Genomic DNA, 13437 nt, shown 5'->3' with positions numbered 1-13437 from the left:
TCTCGATCTCGTGACCTTGTGATCCGCCCGTCTCGGCCTCCCAAAGTGCTGGGATTACAGGCTTGAGCCACCGCGCCCGGCCTATTTTCATCTTTAAACAACCCTATGAGTAGGTGTTATCCTAATTTTATGCTTGAGAAGCTCAAAAAGCTAAGAACTACATCACCATAATTAAGATAGGCAACATATGTTCAGATGCAGTAAAAGCACATGTCTGTTCTTGTGGTCATGTAGTATCAGTTGGATTCATTTACAAATATTTGATGAACATCTAAGTACAAAACAGTAAAATAGAGGTGAACATTTTACTGAAAACTTACTACATATCTTTGGCACTGTCCTAAATGCTTTACATTTATTATTTGATTCACACCAACTTCCCACTCTACAACCTGACGAGCATAGATTATCCTTATTCTACAGATAGGTGAATTGAAGCAAATAGAAGTTAAGTAGCTTGACTCATCTCACAGAGCTAATAAGTGGTAGAACTAGGATTCCAGGTAGTGTCTATAGAATTTATGTTTTTTAATTGCTATTTTGAGTGAGACAATGCTATTATGATAAATTCCTAAATATGCAAAGATCCATCTCTTCAAAGAATTTGCAATCTGGTTGAATAGATAAGACTATCAACTACTTCAGAGTTGGAAAGCCCTTGCACTAGAAACAAGAGATAGGGAAACCAATTAAAAGACTATTATAGTAGCCTGCAGAATCTAGATGAGGAAACTGGCAAGTGTGAGTGAATATGAAAGGAACAAAATGAGAAATATTATGGGATTGAAACACTTATCTCATCTGGTGATTGATGGGATAAAGAAGACCATGGAAGAGAAAAAAGACTGCCTGAGTCCGGATTAGTGGAAGACTGACCATGTCACTGTCAGAAATGGACATGTCTTCAACAGGGGTGGATGATTTTGAGGTAAGAATAAAATTATAAATAAAGTCAAATATATTCAGATCTTTCCAGTGGAGTTGTGACACAGAAGCTCCAGTGAGAGGCCAGGGCACTGGACATAAAGTGTGGGATCCACCTGCTCTCCACACTGAGACCGCAGATGCTCCCCCTGAGGGAGACAATGCAGAGCCGTAACAGCAGAGGGCCCCAGCCACACTTCCCATCAGTGCCATGACACTCGTGTTTTCATTGCTTCCTGCCAGTCTGGCGTCACATGACAGCCAAGGAGGAGGAAGAAGAAACGATAGAGAGAAGAGTGAGCAGTGCCTGTCTGGCTATAGACAAGGCTCATGGAGGCAACTACTGTCTAGACTGACAGTGGTTTGGAATATCATCTAAACGCTCCTGTTTTACACTAAAGCAGAGGCCTGTGTATTGTAAGCTTCATATTGGTAAGTGAAGCCGGACTTTGCTGGTGCATATTGCAGGAGTTTTTGAGAGCAAGGAGCTTCTAGGACCAAGGACCTTCTGCTACTTCTAACACCGAAGCCTTGGATGGAATAGGGTGAGAGAAAAAGTAAATCATGAGCATGTCCTGGTATTTAAGGTCTCAGTATATTCAGTGTATTCAGTCCTTAAAGCAAGAGGTTCTATTTCTATTTCAGGTACTACATTACTTTCCCAGGGCAGCCATAACAAAGCCAAAAACTGGGTGACTTAAAACAACAGGAATTTATAGGCTCACAGTTCTGGAGGCTAGAAATTCAAAATCAAGGTATCAGCAGGTAGGGCCATGCTCTCTCTGACAGTTCTAGGGGAGAATCCTTCCTTGCCCCTTCCCAGCTTCTGGTGTTTGCCACCAATCTCTGGTGTTCCTTGGTTTGTAAATGCATCACTCCCATCTTCTGTCTGTCCAAATATCCCCTTCTAATAAGGACACCATTCATATTGGATGACAGCTCTCTCTAATGACCTCATTTTAACTTGATTACCTCTTTAAAGACCCTATCTCCAAATAAGGTAATATTCTTAGGCACTGGGGGTTAAGACTTCAACATACTATATTCTTTTGGGGGGGCACAGTTCAACCCATAACAGATATAATAATGGTTTAATAACAACAAACACTGATAATAAGTTAGACATCATAATATTATAATAGGCATACAAAAACATTGCATATTATTTTGAGGAAGTATGATCTTTAAGACACCTTAAAGAATTCTCCTACGGCCAGGGGCGGTGACTCATTCCTGTAATCCCAGCACTTTGAGAGGCCAAGGTGGGCAGATTACGAGGTCAGAAGATCAAGATCATCCTGGCCAACATGGGAAAACCCCGTCTCTACTAAAAATACAAACATTAGCTGGGCATGGTGGCACGTGCCTGTAATCCCAGCTACTCGGGAGGCTGAGGCAGGAGAATCACTTGAACCAGAGAGTCGGAGGTTGCAGTGAGCCGAGATCACGCCACTGCACTCCAGCCTGGGCAGCAGAGTGAGACTCCATCTCAAAGAAAAAAAAAAAAATTCCCCTACAACTTAGTTCTGGATCCTAATTAGATAATAATGACTAGGATATAAAATCTGCTTGTGTTTCACAATACAAAGATATTTTTAAATGGGCACTACTTAAATACAGCTTAATAAATGAACAATAAAATTTATTAAATGTATATATTATATATGTGTGTGTGTGTATATATATATACACATATATATATACACACACACACACATTGCTTCCTATCAGTCTGGCACCAAATGATAATTGGTGAATATTCCACCAGTACTCTGAGTACCACATTCAGTGAGATTGCCTGCAAGACTGCAAAGCAAATCAAAACCTGGCATAACTATAGTGAGAAAAATGTTTTAATATCTGCTCAAATATAAAAAGAATATATTACAAATAAAACTTTATTTTTAAAGGTATTATGATAAAAACAGGGAAAATGATTTGGTTTTATATCAATGTCATTTTGGTTTTGCTTATTTGTTTGTTTTAATAAAATAAGTTAATGACACAAAAAGGCTAGCTTGGAATCATAGAAAAAACACTCATCTAAGAATAATGGGAACCTAGACCAGGTGGTAAAGTTTGAGCAAAATGAGGTTAATGACATACCCATGTGGCTATGAGAATTAATACATAAAACTATGTGAAAGCACTATGGAAACTGCAGAGTGTTTCAAAATGTGACTTATAATCAGACTTGAAGTGTGACATTAAATGATCGTTATATTACAGGAGATAAAATTTATAAAATATTTCTCTCCTGTTTGGTATGTTAATAAGCTAAAACTAACCAACAAATTCATTATTAAAACACATTTTTAAAAATCTTAATAATTGGAAGTTCTTTATAGAGTTGAGAATTTTGACCAGTATGGCATAATAAAATACTTTGGGTTTTAGTTATCTGACCTGTTTAAATCCAGGCTGTATCATTTAACTTACTCTGTAACTTTGGCAAATTATATAACCCTATTAGATATCAGTTTCCTCATCTCTCAAATAAGGATAATGATATCTACTCAATAAATACATTATGAGAATAAAAAATAATTGTATGAAGTACCTGTCACAAAGTATACAATCAGTAAGTGATAGTTACTTCGGAAAATTTCTTAAGTCTTTACATAAGACTTATTTAGCTTTAATAATCTGCAGTATTAAAAAATCATAATTATATTCAGTTTAAAATGTATTTAGCATGACCTCCAGACATATATATTTTAATTTCAAAAAATAACTTTTACTGTAATATAGTTAAAAGTGTAAAATTACTGCTACTTTTATTATTAGACTTACAGCTGCTAATAAATCAAAATAATTACTTTTCTAACCAAACTATGAAAACACACAAAAGTTAATTATTTTATTTACAATACACCTTTTGTATGTAAAATATTTCTTTATATAAATATGTATTTGACATAAAGTAATTCATTCCCTTCTTAATCTAAAGTACAATTTAGATTACTGCCTAAATTCAAATAGAAAATCATATGGCAAAACTAAAAAAACCTTTTCATAAACACTTGAAGTAGAAATTTCACTCTGGAAAAGATGGAGTCACATGGACCAAATTTATATTCCTGGTTGAAATAACCAAGCAAACAGACAAAGTATATACAACAACAGTTTTCAAGATACTGCACATCAAGAAACAAAGAACAGTGATCCCTAAGAGATACAAAACAAATGAAGTGTGTATGTGATTGAGTTTCCAGATCATGCACCAGGAGGAGGAACTCAGGTAGGGACTGGCAGATTCCCCGAGTTGAAGAACTAAGAGTCCAAAAAGAACACAAACAGATTACCAGGAAGTGCAGGGAGTTCACAGGACAGATTACAGGAGAGAGACAGACATCTGCTATACAGATAGATAACTCTGGAGATCTACAGAGGGTTCCTCTGAAGTATTCTGCAGAGAACTAGCAGTGCATGGGTCTAAAGAAGCTACCTAAGTCTGACAGTAGTGCCTATTCTCACTAGCCAGACAGGGAAACCTCACATTCACAGGAAAATAGGCAGAATGCTCAGAAGGCTTTGCCTCAAAAGTGGGGAATTTAGTCCTAGACTAAATGCTGCTCTGGTCCTACCTAACGTATCTTAAAAGCACGACCAAAATGGACCAGTTTCAAAGTAATTTAATCACAATCCAGAACAAAGCTCAAGATATGAACATAACTAGCAACTAACAAGGTAAAATTCACAATGTCTGTCTTCCTAACCAAAATTAGCAGGTATGCAAAAAAGCAGGAAAAGAGGCTCACATTGAGGGAAAAGAAATCCATCAATTACAATACACTCATATCTGACACAGATGTTAGAATTAGTAGAGAAGGTCATTAAAACCATTACTATAACTGTATTCCATAAGTTGAAAACATACCCATAAAACAGATCCAAAACCAAAATCTCATTTCCAAAATCCAAATGTGAACTGCTAAAGATGAAACCTACAATTCTGAGAAGAAAAAAACATGGAATGTGATAATAGTAGATTAGACATACATAATAGCAGAAGAAAAGATCAGTTAACTTGAACACATAGCAAGAGAGACTACTCAAAAGGAAACATTGGGAGAAAAAATGTATTTTTAAAATGAAAAGAGAATCAGTGAGCTGTCAAACAACTTTAGGTGACATAAAAATGTGTAATTAGAGTCCCAGGAAAGGACGAGGAAAAGAAAACATATTTGAAGGAATAAAAGCTAATCTTTTTTCAAATTTGATGAAAACCATAAATTCAGATTCAAAGAGATTCACAAACACTAACAAGAATAAACATGAAGAAAAGGCACATATAATAAAATGTTCAATACCAGTGATACAGACAAAATCTCAAAAGCAGCCCAAACAAAAGAAGATATGTACAAAGATAGGGGTGCAAAGATAAGGATGACAGTAGATTTACCATCAGAAGCAATGCAAGTGAAAAGGCAGCAGAGCAAAAATTTTAAAGTACCGAAAGAAAAAAAAAAAAAACCTATCAACCTAGAATTCTATACCCAGTGAAAGTATCTTTCAGAAACAATGATGGAACAAAAACTTTTCCAGGGATGCAAAGCTGAAAGAATTAAAACCAGCAGAAATATATTATGTAAATACTATGTACAATACTTCCTTTATGTTATATGTTAAAGGAAGCTCTTTAGGCAGAAGGAAAATGATAGCAAATGGAAATATTCATCCACAGGTTTCTGAAGAACACTATAAATGTTCATCACAAGAGTAAATATACAAGATTTTTTCTTAGCATTTAAGTCATTTTAAAAGATAATTTATTATAATAATACCAATAAACTATAAATAGCAATACTAAATAAAAACAACATATTGTTGGATTTATAACATATGTAGAGGCAGAATATATGAAAACAAAGGCACAAAAGATGAGAAGGGAGAAAAAGAAGTATACAGTTTTAAAGTTCTTATACTCTATGTGAAGTATTGCAGTATCACTTGAAAAGTAGACTATTACATTGAAGATATAGACAACAAATGCTAAAGCCACAACTAAAAGAACATAAAGAGTTACAGTTAATAAGCCAACAATGGAGATAAAATGGAATCATTTTTTTAAAAAACCAAACAAGGCAGAAAAAGGGAACAAAGAATAAATAGGGTAAATAGAAAACAAACAGCAAGATGACATTTAAACCTAACAATATCAATAGTCACATTAAAGCAAATGGTCTAAATATCCCAATTGAGAGGTTATCTGATTACATAAAAAAGCTCAGAAGAAAGTTAACATGGCTACATTAGTATCAAACAGGGTCGATTTCAGAGAAAAGACAATTACCAGGAATAAAGAAGGTAATTTCATATTGATAAAGAGGTCATTTAATCAAAAAACACATATAGTTGTAAATATGACTGTGCAAATCTAAAACTATAATCAGAGATTTGAACACCCCTCTCTCAATAAATGATACCAGTAGACAGAAAATAAGTAAGAATATAGATTTGAGCAACGCAATTCAGCCAACTTGACATGCATAGAATATTCCACCCAACAACAAAAGAACACACATTCCTTTCAAGTATACTTGATGTTTTACCAAAACAAATTATGTTCTGGGTCATAAAACAAGTCCCAATAAGTTTAAAAGGATTCAAGACATACAAAATATGTGCTCTGACCACAATGGAATTAGATAAGAAATCAATAACAGAAAGATATCTGGAAAATCTACAGAATCCCTCTAACTACCCACTACTAAATAATCAATGGATTCAGATGAAATCAAATGGGAAATTTAAAAGTGTTTTGAATTGACTGAAGATAAACACACAACATACCAAAATTTGGGCAATGCCACATATATGAGTTTCCTATTGCTGCTCTAACAAATTATCACAAATATAGTGGCTTAAAACTACATGAATTTATTGTCATACATTTCTAGAGATTAGAAGTCTCTCTGGGTTAAAATCAAAGTGTCAAGTGGGCTGTGTCCCTTCCAGGGGTACCAGGTGAGAATCATTTCCTTGTCTTTTCCAGCTTATACAGGCTGCCCAATTGTCTCATCTTGGGTCTCTCTTCCATCTTGAAAACCAGCAGTTGCACCACTCCAACCTCTGCTTCCTTCATCACGTCTCCTCTTACTCTGACCCTTCTGCCTCCCACTGAGAAGAACTTTTTTGTTTGTTTGTTTGTTTGTTTTTTTTTTTTTTTTTTTTTGAGACGGAGTCTCGCTCTGTAGCCCGGGCTGGAGTGCAGTGGCCGGATCTCAGCTCACTGCAAGCTCCGCCTCCCGGGTTCACGCCATTCTCCTGCCTCAGCCTCCCGAGTAGCTGGGACTACAGGCGCCCGCCACCTCGCCCGGCTAGTTTTTTGTATTTTTTAGTAGAGACGGGGTTTCACGGTGTTCGCCAGGATGGTCTCGATCTCCTGACCTCGTGATCCACCCGTCTCGGCCTCCCAAAGTGCTGGGATTACAGGCTTGAGCCACCGCGCCCGGCCGAGAAGAACTTTTGAGATTAAATTGGCATCACCTAGGGAATCCAGAATACTCTCCTCATTTCAAAATCCTCAACTTAATCATTTCTGCAAAATCCCTTTTGACATGTAAGGTAATATATTTACAGCTTCTGGGAATTATAGTATGGACACCTCTGGGGAGGGGCATTATTCTGCCTCCACACCGCTAACGTAAAATTTAGAGGTAAATAGCATCCAAAGGCCTCTATTATAAAAGAAGGAAAATCTCAAGTCAGTGACCTCCAGTTTTCATTCTAAGACACTAGAAAAAGAAAAGTAAATGAAACCCAAAGTAAGCAGAAAAAAGGAAATATAAAAATCACAGCAGAAATCAATGAAGTTGAAAAAAGCAAAATATAAGAGAAAATTAGTGAAACCCAAAGCTGATTTCCTAAGAAGATCAATAAAATTGGTAAACTTCTAGCCAAACTGAGTAGGAAAAAAGAGAGCAAACACAAATTACCAATACTGGGGGTGACAGAGATAATATAACTAAGATTCTACAGATGGTGAAAAATAAGGAAATATATATGATCTCATGCCAATAAATTTGACAACCTAGATGCAATATACACATTTCCTTAAAAGACAGAAGTAACCAAAGTTTACTAAAAAGGAAATAGATAACCTGAATAGCCATGACTTTATTTTAAAAATTAAATTTGTAGCTAGAAACCTTCCCACAAAGAAATCTCCAGGCCAAGGTGTCTTCACTGTAAATTCTACCAAATACTTATGGAAGAAATAATACCAATTCTACAAAACTCTCTCAGAAAATCAAAGAGGAGGGAATACTCACCAAGTCTTTGATATAAGCATTACCATGATACCAAAATGTTGACAAAGATATTTCAATAAAAATATAGACCAGTATCCCTCATGAACATAGATACAAAAATTATAATACAAATTTTTGAAAAGCAAATCAAACAACTATAAAAAGGATACTATACCATGACCAAATGAGATTCATCCTAGTCATGAAGATTAGTTTAATATTCAAAAATCAATGACAGTCCAGGCATTGTGACTCATGCCTGTAATCCCAATAATTTGGGTGGCCGAGGTGGGAGATCTCTTGAGGCCAGCCTGTACAATATAGGGAGCTGCTGTCTCTACAAAAAAGAAAAAAATTCAATGACTACACAAATAAATGGTAAGTATGTGAGTAATGCATACGTTAATTATCTTGATTTATCCATTTCACAATGCATATATATTTTGAAACATCATATTGTATACCATAAATTTATACAATTTTAATTTGTCAATTAAAAATAATTTAAAATTTTAAAATAAAAGATGAAAAATCAATTAGTATTAATCATCATATTAACAGATTGAAAACAAAAAAATACATATTCATCTTAACAGACATTTTAAAAGATTTCACAAAATCCAAACATCCATTCAAGATAAAAATTCTTAGCAAATTAGGAATAGAAAGGAGCTTTCTCGACCTGATAAAAACTCTACAGCTAGCATTATACTTAATAATGAAACATGAGAATGCTTTAGCTTAAGATCAGAAACAAGAAAAGCATACTTGTTGACATAACTGCTTTAACTATTTGTATTAAACATTGTACTGGAGGTTCTAACCAGGTCATAAGTCAAGACAGAAAATAAAAGGCATTCAGATTGGAAAGAAATAACACTTTATTCACAGGCAACATGATCATTTATGCAGAAAATCCAACAAAATCTACAAAAATACTGCTAAACTAACCAGTGAGTTTAGCAGTGATTTAGGCCTGATACAAGGTCAATATTCAGAAAGCAACTGTATTTCTATATAGTAGTAATAAATAATCAGATACTGAAATCATAAAGCAACATAATTAACAATAACATAAAAATGTGAAAAGGTGAAAAATCCATTAAAATATGTGCAAGTCCTGTACACTGAAAACTACAAAACATTTCTGAGGGAAATTAAAGATCTAAATAAATGGAGAGGTACACATTGTTCAAGGGTCCAAAGAATCAATACTGTTAAGATGTCAATTCTTTAAAAATAGATCTGCAGATTCCAGGCAATCTCAAACAAAATATCAACATTTTTTTGTAGAAATTAACAATCCAATTCTAAAATTCATATTGAAATGCAAAGACCAAACACAATGTTAAAAAAGGACAAAGATGACTTATGTGATTGCAGGACTTAGTATAAAGCTACATTAATCAAGACAGTGTAATATTTGCATTGCAATGATGAATAAATCAATGGAACACAAAAGAGAATCTATAGTCAACTGATTTTGCCCGAAGATGTAAATGCAATTTAGTGGAGAAAGGATTTTTTTTCTAAAAATACTGCTAGAACAACTGAATATCCACATGAAAAAAAAGAACTTTTATCCATACCTTGCACTTTATGCAAAAATTAATCAAAATGGACCATACACCCAAATGTAAAGCCTAAAACTATTACATTTCCAGAAGAAAACATAGGATAAAGTCTTTGTGATTTTGAGTTAGGCAATGATTTTTAGATACAACACTAAAAGCATAATCTACGAAAGAAAGAATTAATAAATTGAACCTCTTATCAAAATTTAAAACTTTCTTTTTAAAAGTCACTAGAGGAAATAGTGTATACATCTGTCCAAACTTTTCAAACTGTACACTTTAAATATGTATAGTTTACTGCATGTCAGTTATACCTCAGTAATGCTGGGGAGCTTTTTGTTTGTTTGATTTTTGAGACAAGGTCTCTCTCAGTCACTGAGGCTGAAGTGCAATGCACAATCAGAGCTCACTGCAGCATCGACCTCCCAGGTCCAAGCAGTCCTCCTGACTCAGCCTCCCAAGTAGCTGGGATCAATGGTGTGAGCCACCATGCTCAGATAATTTTTGTACTTCTATTTTTTGCAGAGACAGAGTCTCCCTATGTTGTCCTAGCTGGTCTTGAACTCCTGGCCTCAAGAAATCCTCCCACCTCAGCCTCCGAAAGTGTTGGGATTGCAGTTGTAAGCCACCACACCCAGTCAATAATGCCGTTTTTAAAAAAGACAATCAAGAAAAAAATATTATGTGCACTAACCTAAAATCATCTCTCCAATAATATAACCCTTCAGTGCAATTCATTAACTTAAAGCACAATGAACATTTTCTCAGCATATTTTTTCTTATAATAAAGGAAATGTAAAGTACAGAATAATGAATTAACAAATTTGTTTCTAAAGACATTTAAAATTAATCCGTGACGATGGACTAATAAAACATCTAGGTTAAAACCACTTCAGAAACATTTATTTCCTTTAAATTAAGCAAAGGAAGAATTTGTAATCCAATTCTATTTAAAGAATTTATGTCTATGTATACCATTAATTATTTTTAAAATTTATTTTTAATTTTTTAACTAGTTTTTTAATGTTAGTTTATGAAATATCGTAACTGTTTAGAGTAATCACTTTAAATGATTTTCAAAAGATATACCTAAAAGAGATGGCATTTAGCCTTTTTTTCATTCAGGCACACTGGAGAGGACACTGCCTGTCAACAGGTGCTCCCCTAGACCAGTGGTTGCCCAGGAGGGAAGGAAACGCCAGCAGGGGCATTATCAGAATATTTACGGATGGGAAGAAGCTAGTAGAGTACACTTGCTGAAAGTTCCCTGTCCCCGCGATTTTAATGGGGCATAAGCCAGCCAGAATGGACTACTGAGGATCCTTAATTTAAGGAAATATTAAAGCGGGCGTGGTGGTAAGCACTTGTAGTCCAAGCCGCTCAAGAAGTTAAGGTCAGAGGAGTGCTTTCAGGCCAGCCTGGGCAACATACCCAGACCTCAGTCTCTTTAAAATAATAATAATAATAATAATAATAATAATAATTTAATTTTAAGTTCCGAGATACAAGTGCAGGACATGCAGGTTTGGTACATAGGTAAGCATGGGCCATGGTGGTTTGCTACACCTATCAACCCAGCATCTAGGTATTTAAGCCCAGCATGCATTAGCTATTTTTCTGATGCTCTCCCCAGCCCCAAAACGGGTCCCACTGTGTGTTGTTTCCCTCCCTGTGTCCATGTATTCTCACTGTTCAGCTCCCACTTATAAGTGAGAAGATGCGGTGTTTGGTTTTCTGTTTCTGCATTAGTTTGCTGAAGATAATGGCTTCCAGCTCCATCCATGTCCCTGCAAAGGGCACGATCTCATTCCTTTTTATGGATGCACAGTATTCCGTGGTATATGGGTACCACATTTTCTTTATCAAGCCTACCATTGATGGGCATTTGGGTTGATTCCATGTCTTTGCTATTGTGAATAATGCTGCAATGAATGTAGGCATGCATGTATCTTTATAATAAAATGATTTATATTTCTTTGGGTATACACCCAGTAACTGGATTCCTGGGTCAAATGGTATTTCTGGTCCTAGGTTTTTGAGGAATCACCACACTGTCTTCCACAATGGTTGAACTAATTTACATTCCCACCAAGAGTGTAAAAGCATTTCTATTTCTCCACAGCCTTGCCAGCATCTGTTGTTTCTTGACTTTTTAATAATTGCCATACTGACTGACATGAGATGGTATCTCATTGTGGTTTTGATTTGCATTTCTCTAATGATCAGTGATGTTGAGCTTTTTTTCCTGATTTTTGGCCACATAAATGTCTTTTTTGAGAAGTGTCTGTTCATGTCCTTTGCCCACTTTTTAATGGGGTTATTTTTTTCTTGTAAATTTGTTTAAGTACTTTGTAGACTCTTAATATTAAACCATTGTCAGATGGATAGATTGCAAAAAAAATTCTCCCATTCTATAGGTTGTCTGTTCACTCAGATGACAGTTTCTTTTGCTGTGCAGAAGTTCTTCAGTTTTAATTAGACCTCACTTGTCAATTTTTGCTTTTGTTGCAATTGTTTTTGACATTTTTTTCATGAAATCTTTGCCTGTGCCTATGTCCTAAATGGTATTACCTAGATGTTCTTCTGGGTTTTTATAGTTTTGGGTTTTACATTTAAGCCATTAATCCATCTGGAGTTAAGTTTTGTATAAGGTGTAAGGAAGGGGTCCAGTTTCAATTTTCTGTATATGGCTAGCCAGTTCTCCCAGAACCATTTATTACATAGGGAATCCTTTCCCTATTGCTTGTTTTCATAAGGTTTGTCAAAGATCAGATGCTCATAGATGTGTGATCTTGTTTCTGATCCATTGGTCTATATGTCTTTTCTTGTACCAGTACCATGCTGTTTTGGTTACTGTAGCCTTATAGTATAGTTTGAAGTCAGGTACCGTGATCCCTCCAGCTTTGTTCTTTTTGCTTAGGACTGTCTTGACTATATAGGCTCTTTTTTGGTTCCATATAAATTTGAAAGTAGATTTTTCTAATTCTGTGAAGAATGTCAATGATAGTTTAATGGAAATAGCATTGAATCTATAAATTACTTTAGGCTGTATGGCCATTTTCATGATATTGATTCTTTCCAACTATAAGCATGGAATGTTTATGTCTTCTCTGATTTCCTCGAGCAGTGGTTTGTAGTTCCCCTTGAGGAGGTCCTTCATGTCCCTTGTTAGCTGTATTCATAGGTATTTTATTCTCATTGTAGCAATTGTGAATGGGAATTCATTCATTTGGCTCTCTGCTTGTCTATTGTTGGCGTATAGGAATGCTTGTAATTTTTGCAAACTGATTTTGTATCCTGAGACTTTGCTGAAGTTGCTTATCAGCTTAAGAAGCTTTTGGGCTGAGATGATGGGGTTTTCTAAATATAGGATCATGTTATCTGCGAACACAGACAGTTTAATTTCCCCTCTTCCTATTTGAATATGCTTTATTTCTTTCTCTTGCCTGATTGCCCTGGCCAGAACTTATGCCTATGTTGAATAGAAGTGGTAAGAAAGGGCATCTTTGCCTTGTGCCAGTTTTCAAGGGGAATGTGTCCAGCTTTTGTTCATCCAGTATGATATTGGCTGTGGGTTTGTCACAGATGGCTCTTATTATCTTGAGGTATGCTCCATCAATACCTAGTTTATTGAGAGTTTTTAACATGAATGGATGTTGAATTTTTTCAAAGGCCTTTTCTGC

General features: G+C 35.3%; 1 protein-coding gene across 1 annotated transcript in view; it reads right to left on the bottom strand.

Moving 5' to 3' along the window:
* LOC106998550 (uncharacterized) overlaps positions 1–13437 on the bottom strand; it is an 80483-nt gene that overhangs the window by 45929 nt on the left and 21117 nt on the right. The window contains exon 5 of the mRNA XM_078002591.1: positions 8356–8517. The gene's annotated coding sequence lies outside the window, so the exon portion shown is untranslated. The remainder of the gene's footprint in view (positions 1–8355; positions 8518–13437) is intronic.

The sequence above is a fragment of the Macaca mulatta genome, chromosome 5 (genome assembly GCF_049350105.2).
Source record: "Macaca mulatta isolate MMU2019108-1 chromosome 5, T2T-MMU8v2.0, whole genome shotgun sequence".
In the NCBI taxonomy this organism is placed as follows: Eukaryota; Metazoa; Chordata; class Mammalia; order Primates; family Cercopithecidae; genus Macaca; species Macaca mulatta.
This window is presented reverse-complemented; position numbering and strand designations above follow the sequence as displayed.